Below are 19,346 nucleotides of genomic sequence, written 5' to 3'. Positions count from 1 at the left end.
CTCCAAATCAGTGGCTCAAAATGTGGGTCATGATCCCTTCAGGGTGTGGAATGACCCTTTCACAGGGGTTGCCTAAGACTATAGGAAAAAGTACATATTTACATTATGATTAATAACAATAGCAAAATTACAGTTATGGAGCAGCAAGGGAAATAATTTTATGTTTGGAGATTACCATGACATGAGGAACTGTATTAAAGGGTCAGAGCGTTAGGAAGGCTGAGGACCACTGCTCTAAGTCATAGACTAGCAATGCTTTGACCAGATCTAAATGCACACACCTTTAATGCTGCCCAGAGAGAGCAGCAAAGTGGCAGAGATACACAGGGAAAGAAAAGGGAACATGCCCTTGCTTTTTCTAGCTATTGCTGGTGGTCAATCATATTTGGTCTGCAAGCTCCCTCTTGTCTATATTTCCACAGAAGCCCACACTTTGGAATGCTATTTGATGGCAAATCGTGAAGAACACAGGACAAAGCATCATTAGTCAATGCCAGAGGAAAGAAAACCATAATCCTCCCATCCAGACATGTTGACAGTGAGACTGCTTTCAAAATAGCTGCTAGGAACATATATACATATATACATATATACATACATATATATGTATATATGTATAGTGGAAGACCAAGTATTAAATGTGGATTAGCATCAATGCAAACTGAGATATGTGTTGTCTTCTACAGTGTATGCTTGGGTGTGATGGGGCCTCCTAGCATAGCCTAGACTAAGCTCAAATGTGTGATCCTCTTGCATCAGCCTCCCAAGTGTTGGGTACAAATATGGGCTATTATACCCTACTATCGTATTTATCAGTGAAACCCCTTTCACTCTCAAAGTGTACCCATTCAGGGCAAATGATTACATTTTTATGTCTTAATCCTTGTTTATCTTTGCATCACTTTATTGTAGTTGGTAGTTTTTTGATCTTAGGCTCTTTTTACTCTTTGTTTTTGGGTTCTTTGATCTTTGGGGGCCTGCCACCAATTCCCAAATAAATCAAAGAGTCTTATTCTTTCTTATGAAATCCCTGCCTTTGATAGGCTTATCTCTAGCCAGTTTTTCTTAATTTAAATTACTCCATCTACCTTTTGCCTCCAGACTTTTATGTTTCCTATTTCTTTATATTGTTTCTTTTCTTCTTTTTCCATGTCTGGCCAAGTTGTAAGGTGGCCGATCCCTTTTTTTCTCGCTCCTTTATTCTCCCTTCCCAGATTTCTCCTCCTTTTTATTCTCTCTGCTTTGCCAGCCATGACTACTATCCTTTCTTCTGCCTACCTATTGGCGTTTATCTCTTTATTAAATCTGTCAGGTGTTTTAGACAGTCAAAATAACACAGCTTTACAGAGTTAAACAAATGCAAAGTAAAAGAATGCATCATTAAAACAATGTTCCACAGCATAAACAAATGTAACACATGTTCAACTAATATTCCACAACACTTTACTCTTAAAAATTAACAGAGTCAAAACTACATTTTCTTTATGTGATTGATATCTATCAATATTTATATAGATTAAAGTTAGTATATTCATGTTGCTGAGACTTTAGGTGTGTAGCTCGTGACATTCCTGGGAGACACAATGTCACAACAAACTTTCTGTTTCTCTGGCTATTGAAATATTTCTGGACCCTCTACTTCAGTGATTCCCCCAGCCTCTAGTGCAACACTTATATTGTAGGTGTATCCTTTGGGACTGGGCTCTGGAACTCTGCCTTTCACATGCTTGTGGTTTTCTGTAATGGTCTTTATCTGTTGCCAAGAGATGTCTCCTTGTAAACTCAAAAACACCAATAGACATGCTAATGATGCTCATATGGACTGAAAAAACCTCAGGAAACCTCAAGCCAAGACAAAAGAACAACAGGTGACTAAGGAAAGCAGAGAGCTGGAAAAATAGTTTTACTCAGGGAAAAGTATGCCAATCCCAAAGGGTCAGGTGTAGGGCCCAGGTCTGCCATTGTTCCTGGGGCTCATCTTGAGGACAGTTTCTGGTCAGATGACTAAGCATCCTGTTTGTTCCTGTGCTCCCTCTGCCCTGCCTGGTGATTAGCTGTAGGGCATTGTTGACTCTATTGTTGGCATGGTAATTTCCCACCTGCCTGGGTGGAAGTCCTTGTCCAGCAGTTAGATATAGTAATTTCCCACCTGCCTGGGTGGAATTCCTTGGGCAGCAGTGGGATATATAAGATTTTCCCCAAGGTTAAATAAACGGCATTCGGCTGATCTCCTTTCGAATGACCCAGGTCTCTTTGTGTGTTCTTTCAATCTCCAGGCCCTTTTCCGACTCCCATAAGGTACAGTGGCGCGCGAACTGTACCAAGGGGCTAACACAGAATCAGGTGTTACAGTCAGGTAAGATGTCCATGAATGAAGAGATATTCATGCAACAAAGTAGTTTTATTCATGCCTAGCAGGTTATATTTATGGATGTAAAATACACACACACACATACACACACACACACACACACACACATACAGCAACAACTAAAGGAAAAAGCTCATGAATTGGAAAGAGCAAATAGTAGTATATGTCATGCAAATATTTTTTATAAATCCTGTTTTCAAAGACCATACAGTAAGAAGGGTGAAGTTGTTCCACCTTTTTTGAGAACTCAGCTGATTTTTTTTTTTTTTAGTGTATTTTAGGACTAAATGTAATTCTTACTCATCATTCAGCTTCTGGAACATTCTCATAAAAATCTGTGAAAAGAAGGGAATGTTTTCTTGGTTGGACTAAGGAAGAATGTTTTTACATTCTATTTGACAGTGTTATGGTGGTGACTCAAAACTGACAGGATTTTCAGCTCTCCTTAGGAGTAGGAGGAGCTTCCAGACACCCTAACCTGAAAACACACCCCTTGCCTTTAAGAAATTATCTATTTTTGATCAAGATTCATGTATTTTGTGCTCTGTGTGGGGTGTTTTGCCAGTTTGCATGTATGTGCGCCATGTGCTTGAAGTGCCCATGAAGGGGAAAAGAGGGCGTCAGATTCCCTGGAAGTGAAGTTACAGACAGTTGTGTGCCACCACACAGATGCTGGGAATCAAACCTGAGTCCTCTCAAAGAGAGAGTCCGGTGCTCTTAACTGCAGAGCCACTTCTCCTGCTCCCCTCTCCACTTGCCTTTTGTCGTTATTCTATTTTTTTCCTTGGCCATTCTCTTTATATTTTCATTTCTTAGCCTTAATGCACTTCTTTTTGCTTGGGAAGAACACTGTGTTTCCTTCATCTTAGTAGCTTAATGACAACAGCATCTGTCCTCCTCAATGTCTGCATAGCTTATGAGGGGGATGACTGTATCCATCCTTCTCCATACTGTCCTCTGAGCAGAATACCGCTTGACTTAGAATAAGTGCTCAAACGTTGTGCGATGGTTCGGTTACTTGCTAAATAACAACTTGTTGAATGTGTGAAACCTATATATACTTGAAGCCAGAGTCAGAAAGACACTTGTCTGTTAGGCTGAAGCTAAAAGTCTGATAGGAATCTCACAACTTTGGTTGAAGCTGCACTAAGCAATGAAAACAAAGACATAATAATGAGAACAAGGTAAAAGCAGACAAACACTGCAAAAGAGACATCTTGGGGTATGCCTGAATCGTTCATGAACAAAAACAGGATGATTATAATGTGCAAGAGATACTCACCTTTTTCTGAACAGTTAAGGTCTCAACGTCAGTGAGTTTCTCCCCTCTCTGAACTCTCGAACTAGGAGTATTTAGAAATCTAGGGTGCTGTGTAACACTGGTCACTAATGTATTGATCCTGTTTCAGAAGCTCTCATGTCCTTTACTACTGGATAAATTACAAAACTAGTGCTGTGCAGCTTATGACAACTTTCACAGTAAGTCCTACCATTAAGACAGTAGGTCCCGACAAGAAGGAATATAATACAGAGATATGCATCATTAGAATGTTACATTACATCAAGTATTTTAAAGCAAAAATAGCAACAACAAAAGAAGTACACACACACACACACACACACACACACACACACACACACTACACTCTTCACCTCTCCAGAACATAACCACATGTCCTTACTGAGACCTTTTGTGATGAATACCTAACCTAAAGCAACTTGGATGCCCAAGGGTATCTGTGGGGGAACAGAGCTCCAATTCCAAAGTCTGTGCTCTGCCTCAGGGTCCTGCCCATCTCATCCCCTTTGAGTTATGGGTCTCTGTTCTTTTACTCAGATTTATGAGTTCAGACAGTGTCATAGGAGGCAGGTACGGCACATAAATCAAGTAACACAGGCACGCGGGACAAGCTGCTAAATTATCAGTGTCCCTTTTCACACTTCACGATGTCAAGTGAGGATATACACAATGGTCCAAAAGCCTACAACAGTGAATATAGCTCAGTACCCACCATATTATATAGTGTTCTTTTAGGTGCAAACACAGAATCAAGAGTCATTAATTTCCTTGCTCAGTGATTGATTTATAGTATAACTGCATTATATAAAATATGCTGCTCTCTTTGATAGAAAATGGTGTTGGAATAAAGGTATTTTGAGGTTTATTTTGTGCTGAAGTTTAATCAGATGACATTGTTTGCTTTTTGAAATGACATAGAACTATGCAGTTTCCACACACAACATGCTATTTTGAAGCACATGTTCATTGTAGAATGACTACGTTTAGCTTAACATTTCCATTATTTTCCATTTATTACTTTGTAGGGAGAATACTTATTCAAAAATCTACATTTTGCAAAAGTACTCATGCTACTATTGTCCATAGTCATAGTTGTATAATAGATTTGAGAAATAACATTTAAAATGTTAATAATGACCCTGATAATCACGTTAATGTTTTAATGAGTGCATTAAAAATAATTTTCCCATCAAAAATAGCTTTTGATATTTCTCAATTGCTTTTCCAATTATCAGCCAATCTCCACTATTCAGGATATAAACACTGATAAGTGTTAGCAAATAAGCCACTACCTTTATGCTAACACATTTTGAAAAGCCTACATCAAAATAGCTCTGATAAGGATATCACAGATGAATGACTTTTCAGATTAAAATTTTATTCTTGTTCGTTGCTATAATTCCCAGTATTTTAAATCCAAGTTTCTTTAGTTTCTTGTGTGATCAGTGGCAATCAGGCATGGAATCACTTACAGAAGCTGCCCATATAAAACTTGTCCATAACCCCTCTTTCTTGACTCTCAGAGCATTGTCCAAGCTCTCCAGTGACAGTGAGGTCTTCCCCAGCCAGAATAACTGCACACAGCATGGCGTCCATCCTTTCCTCTCAAGAAGGCATCCTGTCTGCCTCACTCCCTCACTCCCGACGGTTGGATTTGTTATTTGTATAGAAGCTATTACTAATAGAGCTGGACAGTAATGGCTATGTTTTTACTGTTTTACAACGAAAACTGGAACAGAAACTTTATTCGTTTTAGAATTTCATTTAGTTTTTTTCTTTCCATGAATCTTGAAATAGATGAATATTTATAAAAAACAGAAGAATGTTTTTGCATTAAAAACTTCAAGTTTTGTTTAATACACACACATGTACACATAAATACAATATAGGATATATTTTTTAACAAGCTGAAATTTTAATATTGACAGAGAATAAAATTATGCAGGAGGATGTTTTCTACAGTGTCTACAACAGTTCAAAAAGAGAGTTAGAGATGAAATGTCCTAGCAGTTTCAAACACAGTGAGTATCACATGCTTTGAAGTTTATACTTTACCCCAAGATAGTTCTGTAAGTTCAGTTAAAACAAGTTATTTCTAACATGTTGATAAAACTAAAATGTGGGCTGGGAGCAGTGGTATACACCTTTAATCCCAGCACTGGGAAGGCACATACAGGTAAGTTCTGCATTTGAAGCTGTCCTGGTCTACACAGGAAGTACAAGAACATCCCATTCTACATAATGAGACCCTCTTTCTGGAGTGTGGGAGTGAAGGAGGGAGAGAGATAATTACAAATCTAGAGTAATGTATCTATTGTTTTTTTATCAGTAATAACCAATATTTATGTTTCATTTTTTGATAAACTAAAAATTCCTACATTACAACAGAATAACTCTAATGTCCTCCCACCCCTTTATCATGTGAACACACACACTAGGACCATCAAAGTTTTCTTCTCTTTTGCTAGCTAGTCTCTGACGTATTTAATAACTCCATCAGTAATTGTTATAGATAATGTCTGCTGTGTGCTTCTTCCTGGGGAGATTTGGTTTATTCACACCAAATTGGTCACCCATGGAAGCCCAAAAATTGATTCCAATCACATTTACCTTAGTGAATGGTGAATGTGTTGAGGTTACTTACAGGAGCATGAGAAACCAAAGGCAGTTACTAACTGGTAAGCCTACCTTAGCAAGGGTGATACTTGTGACTACTGTCTGCAACTGTCAGAAAGCTTCACCAATTGAGTCTGTTCTTCCTAGCACTTGTTGCTTTGTTTGTACTATGAGACAGGGTCCCAGATTTTCTAGGCTCACCTCAAACTCATAATCTCATCATTTTGCCTGAATTTCTGGTCCTAATGCATTAATCTCCAGAATGCCAGGATTCAAGGCATAATTTACTAATTTTATAACCTTGGGGAGGGACTTTCTAGGTGTCTGGCATTTCATTAACTTCCTGAGCTCTTTAAGTTTCATTGGCTTCCTGAGTCTCAAGATCCTTCCTCTTCTTTCCTCTGTCTAGGAGACAAATTAATTCAGTAAATTCAGAGGTTATGCTGGGAAATATTGCCTGGCGTCTTCACTCACATTTTTCTCAGCTGTGACTCGGCTTCAGATTGATACCATTTCTAAAGGAAATTTTGTGAACATATACCTTCTTGTTTCAGTACCCACCAACTCTAAATCATTGGTATTTAACCCTTGAAGTTTAGTAGCTCTCTAACTAAATTATTTACTTTAGAAATGGAATTAAGTATTGATCTTTAATCTGTGGTCATATAAATGAACAGTCAACAGGTCATTGTGTGGTTTAGCCAAGTCGACATTACTATGATAGTTTAGACTTCTTTGTTTGTATGCTTTTGCTTCTGGCTATATTCAGTTTTTTGTTCTTGTTGTTGTTTTTACCTTAGTTGTTCATAAAATTTTAAACTTTATGTTCCTGTGAAAACCTTTGACAATCACTGCATTGATTCACCTATGGAATATTTTGAAGCCTGAGAATCAAATGAAAAAGAAATGCAGGTGATACATCTATTTTGGAATGTAAAAGGGAGAGCTCTTTAAAACCCACTCTCCTGACCCTGGATAGGGCTTTGCTTGTATGGTATTCTGAGGTGATCTTCCTCCAATACCTGTGTTCTCATTCGAACACATTATATGTGCTCATGCACGCTTGGTCTTCTAGGAGCAAAGGTCAGAAGTCTTCAGCTGCACTGGTGCTTGATAAAGTCTGCCTGTGTTTCATTTTCCTTGCCTTCTTTTAGTTTTCGGGATATTTTTCTACCTCATAAAGCTCACCTCAGTTCAGATCAGAACACTGAGAGTGATGGAGGTTATAACCGTTAATAGATAGTGTATAAGGAGAGCTTAGTGTCCTTCAGTCTTATGCCTTTCAGATATTTTTCTGGGATCCCAACCTTCTCTTCATTGTTAAAGCTGTGCACTAAACAAAGACTTTGCACAGTTATGGATTTTTATTCTGTTAGAATTGTCTTATTCTCAAAGGCATGTTTGGATTCTGGCTTTGGATTTACATTACTCTTTGAGTCATTGTTCTCTGCTAGGCTATATACACTCTGAAAGCTATTGCAGACTGTCTGGGTAAAAGCTGAAACCCTCTCATACTTTTGTAAAAAATAATAATTCTTAAGGGAATTGGAACTCTGGAACCTGTAGACTCCATGAATACAAGAAGTTTTGGTTGTAGCTCCAGGCTATGATACATAGCTTTGGCCTTTGTGAGCTCAGTAATTTCGGATTTCGTTACACCCTGCTGGTGCTTACACCATTACACCTCTTTTCACTTCTGTTGTCCTCCTGCTGAAAAATGACAAAAGTACACGTTGCTTTTCTCCTTTTGTCCAGAGGGTTATATGGAAGCTCTATTGCAATAATCCATATTAAAACAAGAATGAATTTTCTACAGTCTTTTCTGAATGGGCTCTTAAAGAATTTTAAGCATGGCAGTAATTTACTCAGTGGTTTTATATTAGTTGGGAAAACAATATTAAAAATTTCTTTTTGCTTTCCAAAACCAGACCGCTTCTGGGCCAGTGACTTATCTTAATTGAACACCGATAGAATTGATGGCTATAAAACCAAGAAAAGCAGTTCATTTGTTTCTAAGAAATGGATGGAAGCCCAAATACTTACAGAGTTAGATAATGTAAGTAAAAAAGATGGATCAGCAGTCAGCTCAAGAGCTTATGCTCTGGTTGAGGAACAGTCATGACCCAACTAGAAGACGGGGCTCCTCAAAACTTAGGTTTCTGATTCTGACTCTTTCTATTTTTAAAACACATGCCAGGAATCTGAGTTTTTATGGGAAAACATTATGCTTTTTGAACATTGCTGTCCAAGCCAAATACATTAAAGCCTCAATACTGCAAAAGTTTAAAAAGGAAAGGAAACACCCTTCAGAAAAGTTTGTTCCTGGACATCATCATCATTCAACCACCATTTTAGGAAAACGAGTGTTTCTTTGGCTGGGAATGTTCTTTACATTTTTGTCATTACTTTTCTTTTTTTTTTTTTTTGTATGTTTTTGCACAGTTGCTGACAGGCTGATACTAAAAGGAACTTTTGTAAGCAATGCTACTGAGCTACATGCACAGCAGGACGTGTGTGCCAGGCAGCAGAGTTAAGAGGGCAGAGAAGAGGAGGAGAAATGGCTCAAGTACTTCTGTACTTGGATTTTCAGGAGGGAGAAAATTACCTAAATTGCCAAACAGGGCTCCCATGCAGGAGACATGTGATTGCGACATTCAGCACACTCCATCACAGTGACAGAAGATCATCAAATTTGAGGTTGTATATGCACATAATTTGTGACAGTAACCTTACGGCATGGGACATGCTGATTAGTGTGCATCACATATTAGCAGCTCTTTGTGTTGAGGGATTCACATTCAGTGTACTTTCTTCTTACTTTTAAATCTTCATATTTAGAGATTTTCTAGTTATGACAGTGGCATTAATTTGTATGTTTGTAAATTCATCATTTTTCCTCTCTTCTCTCCAGATGCCAAAGAAAATAAAATAGAAGCAACAACATTGTTTATTAATTCAGTTTCATTCTTCAGCCTGCAGAGTAGGTTGTCATTTGGCCACCTGGCTCTCTAAAGGATTCTTTACACAAGTCAGTAGCCAAGTCAGTTTTATTGGTACTTTTTAGTCAGCCCTTACATCTTGTTTTCCACAATAATTTAGCACAGTATAAACACAACTTTATATATTGAATCAGAAGGTAATAAATTCAATATTAAATAAAGCACACTGTTTCCTTATATTTTAAGTATTTAATTTGGGTAAACTTATAGAGATAATTATCTTCTAATATATACTTATATATTTTAATTGTATCTGGATTTGATCTTGGGCCATTCTTTCTTGTTTTCTCATGTGTTCATGTGTATCCATGTTTGAATGTATGGGATGTACATGTGAAAGCCCTAAGTTGACATTGAACATCTTTCTTAATTGATCATCAGTTGTATATTGATACAGTTTCTCTCAACTGAGACAAGAGTTCACCTCCACTGCTTACCCTGGGATCCCTCTCTCCCTACCTTTCCAATACTAGAATCAAAGGTGAGCCACCATGCCCACCCAGCATTGTGCAGATTCTGGTCCTTCAAACTCTGGTTCCTAGGCTTGCACAGCAAGTGCTTTAGCCACTGAGCCCTCTCTAAGAGCCTACCCTTCTCTGTTTAGTCTTTAGAAACATATTAACGATGAGTCTTTTTATTATTGTCTACTGTATTGCAAAATAATGTACTCTGCACCTACCAAATCTATATTGTCCCTTGATTCAAATTGTGTTTGTTAAATTCTCAACACTCAAAGGAAGCAAATATTTCCTTCCCTAAATTGGGATGGATCTGCAAAGAAAATATTTGCAAATCATATACACAGTTAATGACCTTTATCTACAATGTGACACTACCTTATGCTACATAAAGAGCTTCCAAACTAGATTGTGGTGTGTGTGTGTGTGTGTGTGTGTGTGTGTGTGTGTGTGTGCATGTGGGTATGATGTATGTATGTATGTATGTATGTATGTATGTATATTACAGGTTAAAAATAGACTAAGGATCTGAAAGAGACAATTGTCCAAACGTAATACTCAGATGGCCAATAATTTCATGGATGAATTCTCAGTACCATTGGTCATTAATAAAATGTGAACAAAAGCACACTATGACTCCATTCCAGACCCATTAAACTGGTCTTACTTTAAAAAAAATACTGTGATGGATATTCTTGGTTGTCAATTTGACTTCATATTAAATTAACTAAAATCCAAAAATGGAGTGCACACCTGAGAGGTATTTTAGTTTGATTTGGAGTAGGTGGACTCATTTCTAATCCAGATTTTTTGAAGTATAGAGACACTCATTTTTAGCTCGGATCTTGAGGTGGGAAGACACATGTTTAATATACACAGCCTCTTCTGGAAGCCTTTGTAAGGACATGGAAGAAAGAAGCTTTTACTTTGCCTGATTGCCCTAGTCTTGCCAGAAAGTTCATTCCTTCCCTGGCATTAAAGCCATCTTCTACTCTTTGGGATTCCAGCATGCACTGTAGTTGAGACATACAGTCTTGTAAATTGAGAAACTACTGAATTCTTGAGCTTTCCATTCACAGTCAGCCATTGTTGTACTGTAGCATATACATAATTCTAGTAAAGTCCATATATATATATATACATATTTATGTACAAATATAATATATAGATTCATTCTATAAATTCTGTTCCTCTAGAGAACTCTAACTAATACAGATACTAACAGTGTTGTCAAACATGTAGAATGAATGAAAACCTATTTTAAAGGTGTAGGTACTTGAAAAAGGAATACTTGGTATTGATAAAACATAAAAATAATGCTAGTATCTATAAAAATTCAAAACATATTTTCTATCCTATCCAACAATTCAACTGTTTACTAAAATCCAAGAAAAATTAAAAGTTTTCCAAAATGCTTCGCAAAAAGCAATGCTCAAGAATTATAAACAGGCCTATGTTCCATCAGTTAGTTGATGAATGGGTAAATAAAATGTAGTATCAATTCACACTGAACAAGAATTCTCTTTGTTTGGATTCTTGTGGCGTTTCCCAGACTACTCTGATTTCCTTTGCTCAAGCAATCTTCATGTCCCAGTATTTCTTCTGAAAAGCTCTGACTACACTTTTGTCTCACCAAATCCAGCATTTAGTGCACAAATTTGGATAGAGTTAGTATAAACAAGTGGCCTATCGTCTGGTCATAGGCCCGCGCCATCCAGTCTTTCATGCTGTAAACTATTCTGTTAGTTATGGGTTAAGACTGTTATTTGATATTAGGTTTTCATATATGCTCTTTTTGGGGTTAAACATTTCTTTTACTCGTATCTTGTGAAGCATTTTATTATTGAAAAGTATTTTCTGCTTTTATTAAAATATGTAGTTTTGACCTTTGTAAATTAATAAGGTGAACTACATTGATGAATTTCCAAGTATTAAGCAACCTTTTCCTTTCCTGGCATAAATTCCATTTAGGTATGGTGGGTCTATCTTCCTATACTCTTGCTGAACTCAGTTTGCTAGTAGTTTGTTGGGAGATTTTTCTTCTGTCCTCCTACAAAAATTGATAATATTCAGTCCCCACTCATCCCCTAAATCTGTCTTCACCAACTTTATGTCCTCTGTTACTTTTTGATTAATCTATCCAGTCCAATTTGTGCCTCTGGGGAATGGTAAACTAATTGACTATCCCTCGGAAACATCAACTGCCAATACATCATTGGTTAGGGTGGGAACCCGTGGTTCATTTCCCAGTTATGCTCAGATATTAACTGATGTCATCTTTTACAGGTATTCTGAAAACAACTACAGCTGCTGAGCTCATGAATGCAGGGCTCCTGTCAGGTATGAGACCCTAACCAACCTCTTCCTCTCGCAATCTCTCGAGCCCTCTCTTTTTCCTGATGATCCCTGAGCCTAGGGGAAAGGTGGGGAATGGCATAGATGCCCGTTTGTGGCTGAGCACTGCACTGATACACTCTGAACTCTCACCAGTTGGGACTTTCTGTCTTAATCACCATCCATTGCACACGGACACTTCTCTGATGCAGACTGAGAGTCACACCAATCTCTGCATAGAGAGATGAGAATCGAGAGGTTAGTTTGTTGCTATGTCCATTGAAAAGAAGGAGAGTAATTAAGTTTTCCTCTGGGATCTGTGAATTCTCTAGCCATGGGATTTCCTTTTATAAGGGGGGTCTTAAATACAATCAGTCACTCGTAGCTTGCTCCCAATAGTGGCTTGAATGATAAATGCCCACATAGTCTCAGGCATTTGAACAACCAGTCCCTAGGTGGTGGCAGTGTTTTGTGGAGGTTTAGCAAGTGTGGGCTTACTGGAGGAATAATGACATTGGAGGCAGGTTTTGAGACAGAAAAGAAACCTTGAGTCACTTATTGTTTGCTCTCTCTCTCTGTTCATGCTTTTGGTTCAAGATGTGAGCTCTCAGGTTCCTGCTCCTGAAGCGATGCCTGCTGCCTGTTATACTGTCCTCGCCATTATGAAACTTACCCTCTGGAGCCTCAAGCCAAAATAAACCCATTTTTTGCTTTTTGTTCTTTGTAAGCTGATTTGGTCATATTTTTATTATACAAATAGAAAAATAGCAGATATACCCCTTAGCATCCATGCCACTGTGGCACTGTGGGCATATCTTACCATCCTACTCATTATTGTAGCTCACAAATATCAGAGTTAGGATAAGATTGTTGGTAAATTTTAGAGCCTACCAGTACTGTGAAAGCTAGCCAGTGGGGAGGTAACTTTCTGGCCAGTACTTGATTCCTCAAAAGTCTTGTATCAACTGTGAGTATTCTCTTCAGTAATAGGAATGTTCCTTTAAGCCCTAGTGAACAGCCAACAGCAGTGAAAATGCCTGTACTATTTTTGAGGGTCTCTGGGATACCCTTGACTAACAACTTGAGGGGTTATATCCCATACCTGGTTGGTACTGGGTTTGTTTGATTTGGTGACCCACGGTTTCTCAGAGAAGCATTATTCCCTGTGTAGAGTAACTCCATTTAAACTCATTTATTTATTTTTAAAAAAATGAGACAGGATTTTCCTATGTAGATCTGCTGACCTTGAATTTATATGTAGATCAGGCTAAGCTCAAACTCTCAGACATTCTCTTGCTTCTGCCTCACAAATGCTGGGCATAAAGGTGTACTCCACACCACACAGCATATGTGAATATATATCCCCTTCTCCCTGCTTATCAGATTGAGGTTGGGAAAGTTACAGGGGCATTTCAGTGAGCAGGGATGAACAATGACCGTGAGCAGTGTCTGTGTGCCTCTTTCCATTTCCCTTACTTCCTTTGCTCTATTCATTTGATCTCCCTGAGTTCATTGCTTGCTCATTTTATACAGTTGTCTGAAGATATTCCGGAGTGCTTTTCACTTTTTTTCTCAATATCCCATATGGAAATATTTTCCCAGTGTAAGAATTCTTTCATTTTTTTTCAAAGTGTCTTTTGAAAGCAGAAATCCTTACTTTTGATAAATTTCATTCTACCTGTTTTTCATTTATTTTGTGTGCTACAGAATCTTTTCTCAACACAAGGTCACAAATATTTGTTTCTAGGTTTTATTTTAGAAATTTTATTTAGGTCTCACATGAATGGCTATAATCTGTTTTGGACTCAATGTTAAAAACAGCCTGAAGTATTAGCCAAGGTTTAGTATTGCATGCAGCCATACAAATACTGAAACACCTATAAAATTGTATTTATTTGTGTGTGTATGTTTGTGTGAGTGCATGCACACATGTGAATGCTACAGCACTAAAGTGGACATCAGACGACCATTTGTGGTTGTTTTCCTTCATCCACATGTGCCGTGGGGATGGATCAACTGGATTGGGTTTTCAAACTGCAAAATGGTCTTTCCCCACTGCCATACATCATTTGGTAAAAGTCTATCTCATTTCTTAATTCATACCTGATGATAGTTGTGGTGCTTGGGTATTTTCTGATCTCATTTTTTGGGAATGTTTTTGCCATATGGTACTGGCTAATGGTCCACACAGCTGTTATTGCAAAACTTCTAATTTCTATAGAGAGGAGACAGGCACCTTGTTCCATTTAACACTTGTATGTGTGTGGTTGTGTGACACTCGCCCTTGGACCTGCACTTGCCAGGCAGTTGCTGCCACTGACATTCATCCGCATCTCAGGAGTTACCTTTACTCTAATGCAGCTCAATAGCTGGAACAAACTCACAGCCTTTCAAGCCCACTTTCCAGTAATCAAGTGCAGGATTGTTATTCTAAGGCAGTAGATGTACTTTGTGCACATAATTTCTAATTTCGCTCTCAGGATGGTGCATATCCCAAGGTGACATCTCATGATTATTTATAATCTGCACAGGCAAGAAGACTTGCTTTGCCTCAGGACCAAGACAACTACACAAACTTCTTCGATTACTTTCTTCTCTCTGAATTTAAGATGTTATGCAATTGATAATTTTTTTGCTCTGTTAGGAATTTGTTGCAAAAATTACTTATCATTCTGCAAAGTATATGTTTTTGGTGAATCTCTGAACTTGTTGCTATCTGAGAACTGCACACAGAAAATTAAATAGCCTAGTTTCTACCCACCAAGCGATTACAATCAGCTACCAATATGAGCACAGGCATTAAACTTCTCCTGCAGATTTTCATTGCCAAAGTCTACAGTATGGGTTATAAAGTTGCATCTGCCTTTCTGCTAGGAATAGTGTTTTAAAGCAATTTGGTAAGAATTTGGTAGATCTTGCTAAGAAACCTTCAATGATATAGACATAAAATGGGTCAGATTTTTTTCAATTATTCTAGAATAGTTAAGAGAAATTATATTCAAAATAAAGTATGGAAGAAGATATAGTGTAAAATTCAAAGACACATGCAGGATGTTTCAAAGGAACTAGAATGATACTACTTTTGCAATTAGCTACTTTTTAAGAACTGGGTATAAAGATTTGTTGAATATTGAATCCTACGCAATGATAATTAATATGGCAGAGGAAGTTTTCGTTCCTGTTCACATGTGAATTCCCTGCAAAGCCTTTATTGTTTTGGAGCAGTGGCCCTGATCATACTTTCAAATGAGTTGCATCGAAAGAGAGAAAAAAACAAATAATGTTAACTGATTATAAATTATTAAAGCACATGCACAGCTCCAGTTGGGACTGCTTGTGTACCAACAATTTCAGCTATGGAGTAAATCAGTTAGCAACATTTTGCATAGCTACTCTGCATATGTTACAGAAAATAGTTGTCAAGATGTCTAAGCTGTTAAAACAAACAGATTTGTAGTTCAAGCAGCCAGATTGAGAAGAGAGGTTTAGAGAGCCAATTACTGTAGAGACCACTCTAATGGGCAAATCCCCCAAGTTCAAAAACCTGCAGCTGGTAAGTTTTGTGGTGGTAAAATGTAATGTTTCTCCAAGCAGCTAAAAGCTTTTGGCTCCAAAAGTGAGAGACAAAGACATACTTGCTGAACTTTGAAAAAAAAATGGAAATTCATTTTCAAAGAGAGACAGACTTGAAGGGGTTTAAACTACAGAGTGAGAAAGAGGAAGAGAAAAAGCTGCGAGAGCAGAGAGACTTGGCAAGTGGAGGTGCAGTTGGCTGAGCTTTCCTAGCTCCTGCCTCCTGACTGAGCATCAGGAAGGCTTAGGGTTTAAGTGCAATTAATAGAAGATGGGAAGGAAAAAGGATAGCAGGTTCTCACACTAAGTTGAGAATTAGATTAAATCCCCAGGTTCATCAAGGAGAGGTGACAAAGTATATTTAAAATGTTCTGAACTCTTGGGAAGGTAAAATCCTTTAAAAATATTTTAAAAAATGGAAAGGTTCATTCCCTCTTTTTTCTCTCCTAAGGAAAAAAACTGTGTTTTCTAACCCCTAACTGAACTGTTAAGATGACCTTGCATTGATTCCTCTGGCAACAAATTGGCTTATAATTATGGATTATTATGCACATGTTAGCATCAAGTTACAGACTCTGTCAATCTTCATCACAGTGGATGCCTTTGGACAGAGCTTTACAACCTGAAAATTGTTTTCCACAGCATTCTTTCATTTTCCGTTGAGACTAAGAACAGGAATTGGCCAAGTACAATATGGTAAAGATAAGGCTTTACCATATATTCTGGTCTGGCCTTGAAAAAAAAAAAAAAACCCTGCCTCAACCTCCTGTGGCAAAATTATAGGATTGAGCCACTTTACAAGTGCCTCTGCTTTTAAATTTTACACACCACATGCAGGCACACAAGCACACACACACACACACACACACACACACACACACACACATTTCATAGGATATTTTTATGCCTTAATGTAGAGTAGTTAAAATACAAATTACACTACTGGAAATATTTATTCTCTGCCCCTTTGAAGCAAAGGTTAACTGAGTCGCCATTCCCTACCCCTACTCATTGGATCTGTGTTGGAACTCACTTTAAATCAATTATATTACCAGCATTTGTTTTCATAATGATACTTATAATTACATAATTTTTCAGAAATACAGCATATGTGGAGACAAAAGTAATGTTTGGTTTGGTTTGTGCTCAATGAAAAGTATTAAATATTAATAAACTAAATTATCTCATTTGATTTTCTTAAATGGTTCTGTAAGAGTACTACCCTCCTTCTTTAGCTCCAGAAATGAAACACCATGAGGTCTGGGTTTCCGTATTCTAAAACAATAGCTAATTTTAAGGTGCTATTCAAATAAATTTTAAGGTAACCCATTTTATTCTGTTTTCAGACATTATTGAACACAGTGTGTTCTTTTTGGTAAGACAGTTTGCTGATAATGTTGTACCTTGCGTTTGTAACCAGAGCTTAAAAAAAAATCAATGTACAGTCAATATTTCATTACCTAGTATGGAAGTGGATAAGACTTCTTTAGCTTATAGCTGCAATAATTGTTTTGGAGTTTTCTCTGATTTAAACTATAAATGCACTAGTTAGGCTCCTTAGAATAAGCTTCTGGCATGGACCACCATAACTAACTAGCCTAGGCTGTGCGAGCACCAACACCTAGACGCCATTGTAAACAGGCTTTACACGCAAGTCCCATTCTTGTCTTTGCTTCACATCTCTCAGCTCCGCAGGCTCAGAATGGAGCGAAACCATCAGAAAACTGGGGAAAAAACAAGAACAATTCTGTATAATTTTTCCATAAAGTGAGAGTAGGAATGCTTTTATCTCATCACCTGAATAAAAACCCAGAAAATACATTATTAAAAAGGAAAACTATAATCTACTATATACCCCAGACATATATGTTAATATCCTCAAGGTAATGTTGCATCAAACACCAAAATGAATAACAATAAGGATATACTGCAACCAAATAAGATTTATTAGAGAAGTACAAAACTAGTTCACTATTTAAAACATATATTTTAACATGTTAATTGTTTAACAGAAAAACTACCATATTAAATTGGTTAAAAAGTTACATGTTAAAAAACAGACAAAATCAAATACAGACAGTTAATGATTTCAGAAAAATTTGGAGTTGAAAAAGATATCTCAACGTGAATAAACATAAAGAAGACTACATTAAAATGAGTTGTGAGAAATTAGATGATTTAGCAAAGAGTGGGAAGAAGACAAGGCTTTTCCTCCTCACCAGGCCTTTCACCATCACATTTAAGAGCCAGCCTAGCATATCAGGAAAAAAAAACAGCAGACATGCTAAGTCAAGGAATAAAACGTTAGTTCTTTGTTATGTGGCTATCTATGTAGAAAACTGAAAGGGAGTGGACAGGATCATATACTAATAAGCCACTGTACCAAGGTTACAAGGTACAATATCAAAACTGGAAAACCAAATTTCTTTCCTATGTACCATCAGCAAATGTTTAGAATTTAAATAAAAACCAAAAAAAATTATTTACAATAACATTTTCAAAACTAATGTTCAAAGGTTTAATTTTTTTCAGTATGTACATAACGTTGATATAAGGAAAAGCGCCAAAATTCCAGTAAGTTGTAGGTACCAACATACATATTTAAAGTTTATATGAAATACCAAAGACACAGAGTTGTCTACATGATACTTGAAGGGAGAATCAGAGACTGGTAATAGCCACCCTTGCCACTTAGTATAAATCTATAGTAAAAAAGACAGGGTCATGCTGGTGAAAGTCTTCGCAGATAAAACTACTAAGTATCATGAGAAACTCAGAAATGATCTGCGGAAATATGCAGCTAATGTCTTTTCACTTTTGAAAATGATCAAAAGAAAATACCCTCAACTCTTAGAAAATGAACTAAAACAGAAACAAAACATCAGAAAGAACACTTCACCTGATGAAATATATACATATCTTTCAATTTAGAAAAATGTGTTTAAGCATCATACGCTATTAGAGAATTACACACTACAGCAAAAGTGACCACTGTACACCTACTAAAATGACCAAAGAGTAATGACTGCAAACATCAAATGCTGATGAGAATTTAAAACGGTAAGAATTCATTCATTGTTGGCAGGAATGCAAATTTGTGTTTTCACATTATGTTGTAAGGAGGCCCCCTTGTTGGTTCCCAGCTGCTTAGCCCTGAAATAAACACAGAGAATCTATATTATTTAAATCACTGCCTGGCCTATTAGCTCTAAATTTTTATCAGCTAGCTCTTACATATTAATTTAACCCATTTCTATTAATCTGTGTATCGTCATGTGGCTGTGGCTTACCGGCTAAAGTTCTGACATCTGTCTCTGGTGGGGCTACATGGCTTCTCCTCTGACTCTGCCCTTCTTTCTTCCAGTGTTCAGTTTAATTTTCCCCACCTAGCTCTGTTCCCCTATAGCTCTGCTATTGGCCCAAAGCAGTTCCTTTATTAACCAATGATATTAATAGTTGGCAGGGAATACAAATTTGTGTTTTCACATTAAAAGATAGCTGACAATTTTCACAACACTGAATATAACTGTAACATAAAGCCAAGCCATCCTATGTTCTACTATTTAGATAAGATGAAAAATTGCATTTACATAAAAGGCACATATATTGTTTAGATCAGCTTTATGTGTAATTGCCAAAAGTTAGAAATCACCAAGGTGTTTTCAACAGACAAAAAGAAAAACCATGCTTATCTT

The sequence above is a fragment of the Arvicola amphibius genome, chromosome 7 (genome assembly GCF_903992535.2).
Source record: "Arvicola amphibius chromosome 7, mArvAmp1.2, whole genome shotgun sequence".
In the NCBI taxonomy this organism is placed as follows: domain Eukaryota; kingdom Metazoa; phylum Chordata; class Mammalia; order Rodentia; family Cricetidae; genus Arvicola; species Arvicola amphibius.
This window is presented reverse-complemented; position numbering follows the sequence as displayed.